A 12,779-nucleotide genomic window follows, 5' to 3' on the forward strand; every position below is an offset into this window, starting at 1 on the left:
TTAGAATCTAGGAAAACCCCAGCCCGGCAGATTGGTAGGGCCATAGTGAGCTAGGTGAAGGGGAAGGTGATCCAGAAACTGACCCCATTTATAGCCTGGAAGGCCATCAGTGCAAATGCGCCCCCTGGGGCAACTGGCGCGTTGTTCCTCATGCTCCCCGACTCTTAACATACCATCACCTCCGAGTCTGGCCTGTCTACAATCTGTATTTCCCAGTCGTGCCGCCCCGAGATGAGCACCAGGGAGCATAAAACGCGGCCACAGTTTTCAAATCGGTCCTGGTAGTCGGGCACATCCTGCGAGGCTTCCACGAATGTCACACTCCTCCGATGCTGTGGCAAGATGAGATGGGGACTGGCTGTATTTGAGGTCAGGGTCATGTACTCTGCGAAGAGAGAGAAAAGGGCACAGTTTATTACACCACATGCTATCCCTGTCTTTTACATGTGTTTGGAGAGTTTGACAGTAGAGAGGGGGACATTGCAATGCGGCACGCACTCACAGTCAATGCCTGCAAAGAGGTAGTTTGGGAATTCGGCCATCTTTGTAGCCAGTGCAGCGGTGAGAGCAGCGCTTCAGCCTCCATCTGGGTGTGTTGTCAGCCCACTGGAATCAGGAAGAGAAGCCCTCCTCCCATAGTACCCTCTGCCAGGGTTTTGGGAGAGGGAAGAGCTCATGTGGGAAGCCAATCGAGATTTCGAAGGGATTTCAGGTCCAAAGCCTTCCCAATGTTAGGGACCTGAATTCCCAGCTCATCAGAGTGGAGTCCCACAGGTGAACACATGGTTGCCTCTATGAGGGAAGATACCTCGTTCCATCCTTCAGGAAAATGGTGGCTGTGATAGACGACAATCTGACAGTCCCAATCAGGGTCTTATGATGTAGGTACTGCGTGAGACTGGACTTTGGGATGGAATTTTTCAGAGGATTGACTCAGAAAAAGCCCAAGGGCTTCCACTCACCTGGCATATTTGCTGAGTATTTCTCTCCTCCCAGGGACCCAGCATGCGGTCAACTCCAAGGACATGGTGGTCTTTGGCCATTGCTGCAGCACTGACAAAATCTTGGAGAGAGCAAAGAGTCTGTCATAAGGAATTCTCTTTCAATCTCGGACCTCAGCTCGTCACTCGGAACAGTTCCTTTTTGGCCTTCCAAAAAAATCCCAAGAACCCCTCCTGTGACACATGGACTCCTTGGCCCTTCATTTCTAGGACCGTCCACTAGGAGCACAGAACACGTACGTACCTGCGCAATGTTCCTTTCATGTCCTAAGGCGAAAGAAGACACTAGATTGGTGTTTGGGCTACCGACCTGTTCCCCGCACACACGTTCCTGTAACATGGCTCTCCGTGGGGGCACTGCATCAATCCCTTCTGCACACGTTTCATTCCCAAAACTCAGAGCTGGGGTCCTGAAATTGGGTACATACATTCCCTTCTGGTCAATCAGTGCTGTTGTCCTCTGGGCTTCAAGCTTTGTACTTAGCCCTGGATGGAGGAATTCATCTGGGAAGGGATGTTGTGGCTCCGGGCACGGTCCTGCGGAACACTGAGAAGAGCCTTTCTTTGCTCCGCTCCTTCCTGCTTCAAGCCTGTTTCCTGGACTCTCAGCTGCAGCAGCTAGATGCCTCCCCGCTCTGGTACTTCTCCCCAGGTTCCGTGGTAAGTGCCAGAAGAGTGCAGCTCTGGTGGAACAGATGCTCCTTGCTCTGTCTCAGTTTCTGCAGATTCCCCCTTGCATCCTTCTCCAGGCTCCGAAGCCGCAGCCTGAGCTCCTCATCCAGCAATCGGTGCATTACCTCAAACTTGGATATGAGATTCCACCTCCATTTCTGTGCCTCCTCTTGCCGGGAAAGAGGTCGAAGTAGAAAGAAGAGTCAATAATAATAATAATGGAATTTATTAAGCGATTACTATGTGCAAAGCACTGTTCAGTAGGCCGTCGGACACATTGAACCTCCCACTAATGGTCAAGAAGGGACCCCCTAAGGACAGGACCAAAGTCTCACCTTCACCATCGCTGAATTCTTTTTTTCCGCAGCTAGCACAGTCCGCATCTCCTCAGTTTCTGTCCACAGGGGTTGACGAAGCTCCTGGAACCTCTCCTGAAATGCACAACGACCGTCGATGAACTTGAACTAGGTCTCTGGTATGCTCATAATACTTCTGTGCTCTTTTGAGCCCCTGTCACCTAGTTTCCGGACCTCGGGAGTAGGATGGGGAGATATCGGCATTGCACAGGTGAGAGACGTTCTAATTCGACGTTCAACACTTTCCTTGGGATGGCCACGGAGCAGGCAACTTTCCCTGTAATTCTCCCCAGCCTCTTCTATCGGACTCACGCTGTATTCCCCTTGCTCCTTGGAACAGTAGCAGGACATGCAGATTGTTATGTCGTCCTACTGACAGAAAAGCTTCAGATATTGCTGGTGTCTCTCACACAGCTCCTCCTCCTAGGCGGCGCCCCGCATTAGGTGAGGTCCGAGCTACTTTCCGAGCGAGCACTGCTGGCCTCCCCAGAGCTTGATTGATCTCCAGGTTTTTCATCTGGCAGACCCCATGGTACTATGATCAGGGGAAGGACTGCTGAACATCATCCGAGCACCTGAGAAGATATAGTAGGTAGAATCTGTATCCACAGCTGATGGTCACGGAGTCGATGAAGTACTCCATGCAGATAGAGCAGGTCAGCTCTTCCTGGAGGCATTTGGCCAGATCCAAGGCAGCCACGGTCCTCCGGAGAGAGGCCGAGGTCGAGTGACTGGAGCCACACTGTCGATCGCCCGTTTACCTGCCTCCTGTCAGAAGATAGCTAGACTTTTGGTCCTGTCGCAGATCTTCGGAACCAATCAGAGGGAGTGGATCTCCAGGAAAGTAAGGGAAGTTCGTGCCACTGATTTCTCTGGTGTCAGACCTCTGCTATGGGGCTTCAGCCCTGGGGGTGCACTCCCTGCAGCTCCAATACCAAAGGGCGAACTGCACTTCGTTTTTAACATTGTCGGCATCTTTAATCGCCACTCTCTCTCCCCCCTACCCAACTTGTGGAAGGTATGAGCTCTCTTTTAGGTTGTGAGAAGAACCTTCCAGGTATTGACCTTGATCTGAGTTTTGTGGACTCTGATGCTCCGTTGTCTGGAGTTCGGGCCGAGGGAACATGAATGTGTATACTGGGTCTACCCACCTAGGGTGACTTAAATCTACATCCTGTGGCAGCAGGCGTCATGGACACCCAGGTCAAAGTGGGGTCAAAACGCTGTTCCTCAGTGTCGATTTAAATAGATATATCTGTCAAGACCCAGTTAATTTCCATCTGGAGTATTCTCTTGGTCCTGTCTTGTCTTCCTCCTTAACTCGAGACATAAGTGATTAATTATAAGTGGTAATCACTTCTTCAACCCATCAGGGTCAGCAGCTGCAGTCAAGATAGTCAACACCATCTGCTAGCCAAGGGATAGTGGCACATGTGCTATGCCCACTTCGACCTAATGGCATCTTGGCCAAAGAAATTGAAGTCCAGACCTCGGGCATGCCACATTCCACTGTACCGTTCATGGCCACCCTGTGGATCCCAGCCACCTGAGTTGTTTTGACCAGTGGGCTGCAATGTCTGAGTGAGACCTTTCCCGGTAGATGGATGAGACCAGATTTATGCAAGCTTGCTGTGGACGGGGTCGCACTGCCACCTCAACTAAAACTGATTGAAAAGCGCTGCTTTTAGCAAAAAATGTACAACCACGCATTTGCACCCATGCCTTTTCGTGTGTCTAACACTAAAGCAACAAGTTAGAGTGCCACAGCCACATGCAGCAGCAATAGAATGACAGTGGGATGCGGGGCTTCACTTTCATCTTGTCCTTTGCTACCACTTGTCCTTGGCTCTCTTTTACTAGCCGATAACTAACAGGAAGGCCAAGGAAAGGACTGTCATGAAGACTACTGTGCTGCCAAGGAAAGCCCTTGTGCCCCCACCAAAATGACAACATGAGGGCTTCTACCAGGTACACATATTGCTTCTATTATTTACTAGGTGTCATGTTGGTCTCTGTTTACAATTAGCAAGAAAGATCATCTCAATAATTACCCAAAACAAGTCCTCTAGCAACGGAAAAATGTTCTTATGGTCTTATAGTCTCCATCTTTACCCAGATGATGCCAGTGCCCACATTTTCTGGATCAGGTGATCTGGTGGGATTATGTCTCTGTCCTTTTTATATCATGGCTCAGACAGAAGACAGGCTCTCTATAGGCTGTTGAGCAACGATCCCTTTGCTGGAACTTTCTGGAAATCAATGTGACCTTATTAACTGACGTCGAGTCTTTTCCAATTCATAGCAACTCCTTGGTTATATGTTTTCCAGAGTGTTCTGTCCTCTGTCATAATCCACCATCATTCTAATGTTTCTTCTGTTATCATGGTTATGGACTCTATCCATCAGGCTGCTGATCTGCCTCTTCCTCGTTTTCCCTGGACTTTTCCTAGCATTAGTGTCCTCTGCATAGAATTAGTTCTCTGGATTATCTGTCCAAAATATGCTAATCTAAGTGGAGTCATTTGGCCTTCATCAGCATCAGTACATTTCATGACTTTTTCCAGGCTCTTCATAGCAAGTCTTCCTAACAGTAATCTTTGCCTTATTTCTTGGCTACTACTTCCTTCATTATTTATTATCGATCCCAGGAGAGAAAAATTGTTAACTATTTCCATCTTCTCTCCGTCCACTACAAATGTGTTAAAACTTCCAGTTTTAAATCTGGAGCCCTGATCTCTCTACCTCTCTGCAGTCAGGTTTCTCCTGACTCCTGTTTTCAAGACACCTCCACTGGTCTGTCCTCCCATCACCTTAAACTTACTATGTCAAAAACAGAACTTCTTATCTTCCCAAGCAAATCAAATCCTGTCCTCCCCCTGACTTTCCTTTTAATATAGATGGCACCACCATCCTTCCTGTCTCACTCTCAGAGACAGGAATGAAACGACTTTCTCTTATTCGACGCGCATATTCATTCCATCATTAAATCCTGTCAGTTCGACCTTCAAAAAACAATGCTAAAATCTGACCTTTCCTCTCCATCCAAACTGCTATCACGATACTATAATCACTTATCCTATTCTGCCTTGTTTACCTGATCAGCTTCCTTGCTGACCTCCCGGACTCCTGTGTCTCCCCACTCCAGTCCATACTTCACTCTGCTGCCCCCAACATTGTCCCACAAAAACGTTCAGGCCATGTTTCCCCACTCCTCTAGAAACTCTAGTGATTACCCTTCCACCTTCACATTCAACAGAAACTCCTCACTCTTGGCTTTATAGGCCTCCATCACCTTGCCCCTGCCTAAGTCACCTCACTACTCTTGTACTACAATACAGCCTGCACACTTCGCTCCTCTAACAACAACTTTCTCCCTGTACCTCGATCTCATCTATTTGACCGCTAACATCTCTCCTTGTCCTGCATCTGGGTTGGAACACATTTCCTCCTCATATTGACAGACAATTGCTCTTCCTCTGGTTCAAAGCCTTATTGAATATTACTAATAATAATAACAATAATTATGGAATTTTGTTAAGTGCTTACTATGTGTCAAGCACTGTTCTAAGCACTGAGGTAGATACAAAGTATTCAGGTTGTCCTACGTGGGGCTCACCCTGTTAACCTGGGGCTCACATCTCCTCCAAAAGGCCTTCCCTGACTAAGCCCTAATTTCCTTTTCTACCACTCTCTTCTGCATCACCCTGACTTGCTCCCTTTATTCATCCACCGCCCTCACCCCCGCCCACCCCGCCCACCCCCACCGGGCCAGCCCCTCAGCCCCTTTGTCCATTTCTGTAGTTCATTTATTTATATTTGTATGTGTCTGCCCCTCTAGATTGTAAACCCTTTGTGGGCGGGTTATATGTCTGGTATATCGATAAATCGTACTCTCCCATGTGCTTAGTACAGTGTTCTGAACACATTAAGCACTTTATAATTATGATTGACTGACTGATATACACGGGACCACCTCTTTCCTCGCCTTCCAATCCTTCTTAAGGTCACATTTCGTCCCAGATGTCTTCTGTGATTAAATTCCGCTTCCCCCAGTTCCCTCTCCCTTCTGCATTATCTCTACACTTGGATCTCGGAGCTTTGGGCATTTGATATTGCCCTCACCCCCAGTCCCACAGTACTGATGCAGATATCTTTACAGTTCATGTTATAAATTCCGTATTTATTCATGTGAATGTCTGTCTCCCCCTCTTGCTATGGGGCACTCTGCCCATACTAGTCAGCCAATAAATACCATTGACTGATTGAATGACTGATAGTAGAATTGGCAGTAGTAGTAGCAGCAGCAGCAGCAGCAGTATCAGTAGTAATAGTAGGAAAATCAGTAATAGTGCTAAGTAAAAGTGGCAGTAGTAGTAATAATGGCAATAGGATTACTAGTAATAAGAGTAGTAGTAGTGGTAGCAATAGTATCAGTAGCAGTAGTAGTAGTAGTAGTCGTAGTAGTCGTAGTAGTAGTAGTAGTAGCAGCAGCAGCAGCAGTAGTAGTAGTAGTAGCAGCAGCAGTAGTAGTAGTAGTAGTAGCAGTAGTAGTAGTAGCTTGGCCTAGTGGACATTACAGAGAACTGGGAATAGGGAGACCTGGGTTCTAATCTGGGCTCTCTCTTCTATACTCTGTGACCTTGAATAAGCTCCCTTAGTTCTCTGTAACTCAGGAACCCCAACTGTAAAGAGGGATTTCAAATCCTGCCCTTCCTTCTCTTTAGCATGTGATCCCTTTTGTACAAGCCCCCATGCTTAGTGCAGTGCTTGGCACATTGTAATCACTTACCAAATCGGAAAGATAGTATTTTGATGACTATGATAACAGTAACTCAATGCTGTGGTCCAGTCTGTTTCCCGAGCTGAGGAGGCAGACAGGAAGTGTGGAGGGGAGGAAGGATCCAGGCAGGATAGGAGAAATTCCCCATGCAGCCTCTGGACAGGAGAACCCTTCCCCAGGCCACACTAGCCAGTGGGCTGCTGGGCGCGAACCATTTTCGATCATGATAGTAATCATCGTAATAACGAGTATGGTATCTACAAAACACTTTCTGTACACCAAGTACTTTTCTGAGCACTGAGGTAGATGCAAGTTCATCAGGTTGGACACAATCCCTGTCCCACGTTCATTCAATCATTCAATCGCATTTAATGAGCACTTGCTATGTGCAGAACACTGTACTAAGCACCTGGGAAGTACAGGTTGGCAACATATAGAGAAGGTCCCGACCCAACAACGAGCTCACAGTCTAGAAGGGGGAGACAGACAACAAAACAAAACATGTGGACAGGTGTCAAGCCATCAGAACAAATGAAATTAAAGATAGATGCACATCATTAACATAATAAATAGAACAGTAACTATTTACAAGTAAAATAAATAGAGTACTAAAACTGTACAAACATATATACAGGTGCTGTGGGGAGGGGAAGGAGGTAGGGCGGGGGGATGAGGAGGAGAAGAGGAAAAAGGGGGCCACAAGGCGTTCACAGTCTTAATCCCCATTTTACAGATGAGGGATCTGAGGCTTAGAGAAATGAATTCAATTACGCAAGGACACACACCACCCCAGTGGGAGAGCTGCAGAGAGTCCAGGCCCTCTGACTCCCAGGCCCAGGCTCTTTGGCCACATTTCAGGGCCCTCGTTCAGGAGATGTCCCGTACATTCATGTCAAGCCCTGACGCCACCTCACCAACTCATCCTTTAACAATGGTGCCCTTGGCAACACAGCTCCCTACCTCTATCCACTGCCCCACTGGGCACTGCCCATCTGAGAGAGCCAAAGAGGCAGCTGTGCGGCTATTAAGCTCGAGTCAGAACGAATTTGGTTGATCCAAACCTGCGCATATTGATGTTTCTGAGTTTAGCACAGAATCCAGAACCCACCCCGCAACGGTGAGAAGCATCTGTGTGCTTGGGAGCAGGGGGTGTCTCCACAGTTCGGGAGGACCTGGTGGAAGGCTGGAAATGGGTACTTCAAGGCTGGGGTGAGGTCCCTGTGCTGGAGGGTGGGGGTGGGCCCTGCTCCGGGCCTCTTTCAGGCACGCCCGTTATTCCAAAGCCAGTGCAAGAGTACCAGGGTGGAGAGGACATCGATGTAGTTTTTTCTGTGGACAGGCCACAGTACTGAACACTGGGAGAGCACTCCTGGCTGGGAATCAAGCTCCGTCCTTGCCCCTCGGGGTCTGCTGGTCAAACGGTGTCAGCCGAGGGAGGGCCCTGGGGCAGACCCATTGCGAGCAATGAAATGATAAAGCGCGACACAGTGTCGGCCGTGGCAGGGCCCAGTGCAGCAGGGGGAGACAGAAAAGTGGTGGAGAGTGAAGGGCCACCTCTCGTCCCCACTGACTGCAGGTTACTTTCTTTCCAGAGCCACCATGGCGGATCAGGACTGGCAGATCCGCGGCCAGGAGAGATTCGTCATCTGCCAGCGTGGAAACCGGTGGGTTCAAGGGAGAGACCAGGCCTGGAGCCGCCCGGGGATGAGAGCCGAGAGGGAGCGAGAGAAGAAGGGAGAGAGCAAGTGAGGGAGTGGGCCTAGCTCCCCCATATAACCCTGAAGCCAAGCCAGTGAGTCATTTACTGAGTGCCTACTGTGTGCTGAGCACTGTACTAAGAATTTCCCTGCCCTCACCCCTCCTTGCTACCTTGGAACCCTCAGCTAACAGGGATCCTTGGGAGAGTCAACCTGAGGGGACGGTTAGGACAAGGGGAGAGGACGATAAGGGGAGACTCAGATGGGCAGTGGGTGACACCAAAGAACATCAGATGAGGGGAGGGTCAGGTGGGGGACGTTCAGATTTAGGGAGAGTCTGACGGGTGATAGTCAGGGCGGGGAGTGCCAGGAGGAGAGTCAGAGAGTGGAGAGTCTTACATGGGACAGTCAGATGGGGAAAAGTCAGACAAGGGGAGAGTCAGAAGCGGAGAGTCAGATGGGGGATGAAGAGTCAGTCGAAGGGAGGGCCAGACAGGGGGAGAGTCAGAGGAGTCGAGAGGGAGAGAGGGAGAATCAAAGGGAAGGGGGGAGTTAGTCCTACCCCCCTCCATGTCCCCTTCTTGTCCCTTGTGCTCCGCCTTCTGTAGGCGTCACCCTGTACGAGCACCGCCCCCTTTCCACCTGACAGACGACACAGGGCAGGGCGAGGGAAGGTGGCCTCAGTTTGGCAGTTCGAGGTGGCGTCGGTGGGAGCTGCACAGGCTCTTACAGGGGCCTCCTCCCTTTCCACGGAAGGGGGTGGGGGTGGAGCAAGCCAAGACGGACCCAGGAGACGGTCTGTTTCCGGTGGAAGGGGGTGTAGGGAGCACATACAGAGCATCCAGCTCCCTGCAACCGTGGCCCCATAACACTACCTGCCGGCATGAGCCCCAAATACACCCTGAAGCCGCGAGCCCCTGAGCCCCTGACCCCTAAACGCATGTACGTGGGACAGCTCACTGTCCACTCATCTGTGCTAGGGAGGATGAGTTCTCCAAATGAATGGGTGTAGATGGAGAATAGAAGGGGACACAGAACTGAACCTTGAGGGACTCCCACGGTGTGGGGGTGAGAGGAAGAGAAGAAGACCAAGAAAAATACTGAGAAGGAGCGGCCCGTGACATAGGGGGAGAACCAGGAGAGGACACCGTGAGTGTCAATGTCAGGTTGGATAACGTGTCCAGGAGAAGGGGGTAATCAACCGTGTCCAAGGCAGCTGAGGAGTTAAGAAGAATTAGAATGGGAGTAGAAGCCTTCGGATTTAGCAAGAAGGAGATCATTGGGAACCTTAGATAGGGTGGTTTCTAGGGAAAAATGGAAGGCAGAAGCTAGATTGTGTGGAATAAGGCGAGAACTGGAGGAAAGAAAGTGAAGGCAGTGGGTGAGACAACCAGTTCAAGCAGTTTAGAGAGGAATGGTAGGAAGGAGATGCGGTGACAACTGGAGGGAACCGTGGGGTCGAGGGAAGCGGTTTTAGAATGGGGGAGTCTTGACATGTGTGATCTTCACATGATAGACTCTAAACTCCTTGAGGGCAGGGAGTTTGTCTACTAACTCTATTGTCCTCTTCCAAGCACTCAGTGCATTGCCCTGGACAGTGCAGATGGCACAGCAAATCTTTGGACCCTTTGAGACCCCTAGGTCTTTATCTTGAGGGTCCCCAAAACGGGATCCAGTTAAGTCTTGGATTATTTGAAATGGGATAAGACTATCTTCCTTTGAACAAAAAATAAAAACTTGAATTATGTGTATGGTATTTTTGAAGTACTTATTATCTGCTAGGCACATGTATTCCTTAATATTTAGTTCATCGATTGGCGCTGCAGGGGACTGAGCAGTGAGCTGGAAACCTGGGTGCTATCTTCAATCGTTTTATATCGTGCATACATTTTTAAAGTTTTTAAGATGAAAAGAAATAGGATAATAATAATATGATGTGCTCTGCACATAGTAAGCGCTCAATAAATACGATTGATGATGATGATGATATGATGATAATAACAGTATTTGGTAAGCATTTACTTTGTGCCAGGTAGTGTACTAAGTTCTGGGGTAGGTACAGAATGATCGGGATGGAAACAGTCCCTGCCCTACAGTTTTAATCCCCATTTTACAAAAAAGGTAACTGAGACACAGAGAAGTGAAGTGACTTGCCCGTGGTCACACAGCAGACAAGTGGAAGAACCGAAAATAGAATAACGGTACTCTGAATCCCAGGACAATGCATCTGCCTCTAGCCATCTCACAAGAATACCTAGGTTGGGGGTGATGCTACTGACAGCATTCTTCTGAGGAAGAGAGTCATTAAGCCTGATCGTGTGATATACAAGCTAGAATTTCTCCGTCAGAAATCCAGAATATTATAGGAATTTTTGAGATAAAGCCAACCTGTCCTTGCTTTATGTTACCTCTTTATTGTGCTTCTGTATCTCTCCAGAATACAATTCACTATCAAAGCCTTACTGAGGTCACATCTCCTCCAAGAGGCCTTCTCCGATTAAACCCTCTTTTCCCCTACTCCCTCTCCCTTCTGTGTCACCTAAGTACTCAAAGCTAGACCCTTTACACGCTTGATATTCATCCCACCCTCTGCTCCACAACAAATGCACAAAATGTCATAATTTATTTCTTTAAATGAATGCCTCTCCCTCCTACAGATGGTAAACTTATTGTGGAAAGGAAACATGCCTACCAATGCTGTTGTATGAGAGTCCCCCACGTGCTCAGTACACTGCTCTGCACCCGAGAAGTACTCAATAAATACCATTGATTAATTGATTAATTGATTGCTAGTTGTAGTAGAGGAAAAGAAGCACGACCTAGTAGACAGTGCACACGACTGAAAGTTCAGAGACCAGGGTTCTAATATCCACTACGACTCTTGCCTGCTGTGTAATCTCTGAAACAGCACTTAATCAGTCAGTCAGTCAGTCACTTGTATTTACCGAGTGTTGACTGTGTGCTGAGTACCATTCTGAGAGCTTGGAAGCGTAAAATACAACAACATAACACACACATTCCCAGCCTACGATCGATTGATTAGTGGTGTTTATTGAGTGCTTAATGTACTAAGCTCTGGGGAGAGTACAATACAACAGAATTAGCAGACACGTCCCTTGCCCATAACGGGCTTCCATTCTCGACAGCGAGACAAGACGTTAATATGAATGTCATTTATAATATCAAATTGAAAGATACAGACATAGTGTTGTGGGGTTGGGGATGGGGCAAATATCAGTTCTCCAGAGTTCCCAGATCCAGGTGCATAGACAATGCAGAAGGGAGAGCTAGCTGGGGGCAAAGAGGGCTTAATGAGTGAAGGGAAGAAGGCAGGCGGGGTGGGTAGGGCCTGGGGAAACTTCTCAGAACCTCGGCTTCCTTATCTTAAAGTGGGAATTCAACAGCTGATCTCCTCCCTGCATGGCCAGTGGGTGAGTAGGTGAGCCTGGGTATCAGAGAGGTGCTTGTGTAAAATGTGTTTGTTTGGCTAGCGGAAGCGACTACGCAGCCCTATTTCATCTGCCTTCACCTACTGAGGGGTTGGTTGATAATCCACTAATGAGCTGCATCCTCAGATTGACCCCTCCCAGTCAGAAGAGAGCATTCATTCATTCATTCGTTCATGCAATCGTATTCAGTGTGTGCTTACTGTGTGCAGAGCACTGTACTAAGCGCTAGGGAAGTACAAGTTGGCAACATAATCCGACGCAGAGAGAGGGACGTCATATCTGGTGGCTAGGAAGTGCCCGAGACACATAACGTTTCATTCTAGATATTTAGGGGTGACTGTGCCCACCCCTCCAGAAGACAGAGAGGAAGGACTGGGGAATGTTGGGAGAGGGGGGAACGAAGTGCCACTGAGGGAGGGGCAGGAACATTGTCAACGAATAATCCACCCTCTCTGTTCCCCGCCCCTACCCCCATTCATTCATTCATTCAGTCGAATTTATTGAGTGCTTACTGTGTGCAGAGCACTGTACTAAGCGCTTGGGAAGTACAATTTGGCAACATATAGAGACGGTCCCTACCCAACAACGGGCTCACAGTCTACATGAGGGAAACAGACAACAAATCAAAACATGTGGACAGGTGTCAAGTCATCAAACTAAATAGAAGTAAAGCTAGATGCACATCATTAACCAAATAAATAGAATAGTAAATATGTAAAAGTAAAATAGAGTAATAAATCTGTACAAACATATATACAGGTGCAGTGGGGAGGGGAAGGAGGTAGGCCGGGGGGGATGAGGAGGAGGAGAGGAAAGAGGTGGCT

General features: G+C 48.5%; 1 pseudogene; it reads right to left on the reverse strand.

The window, feature by feature from the left end:
• LOC119921706 lies at positions 1–7,024 on the reverse strand (annotated as a pseudogene).
• Between the last annotated feature and the right edge of the window lie 5,755 nt (positions 7,025–12,779).

Source organism: Tachyglossus aculeatus (assembly GCF_015852505.1).
Source record: "Tachyglossus aculeatus isolate mTacAcu1 chromosome 12 unlocalized genomic scaffold, mTacAcu1.pri SUPER_6_unloc_4, whole genome shotgun sequence".
NCBI classification, from domain to species: Eukaryota; Metazoa; Chordata; class Mammalia; order Monotremata; family Tachyglossidae; genus Tachyglossus; species Tachyglossus aculeatus.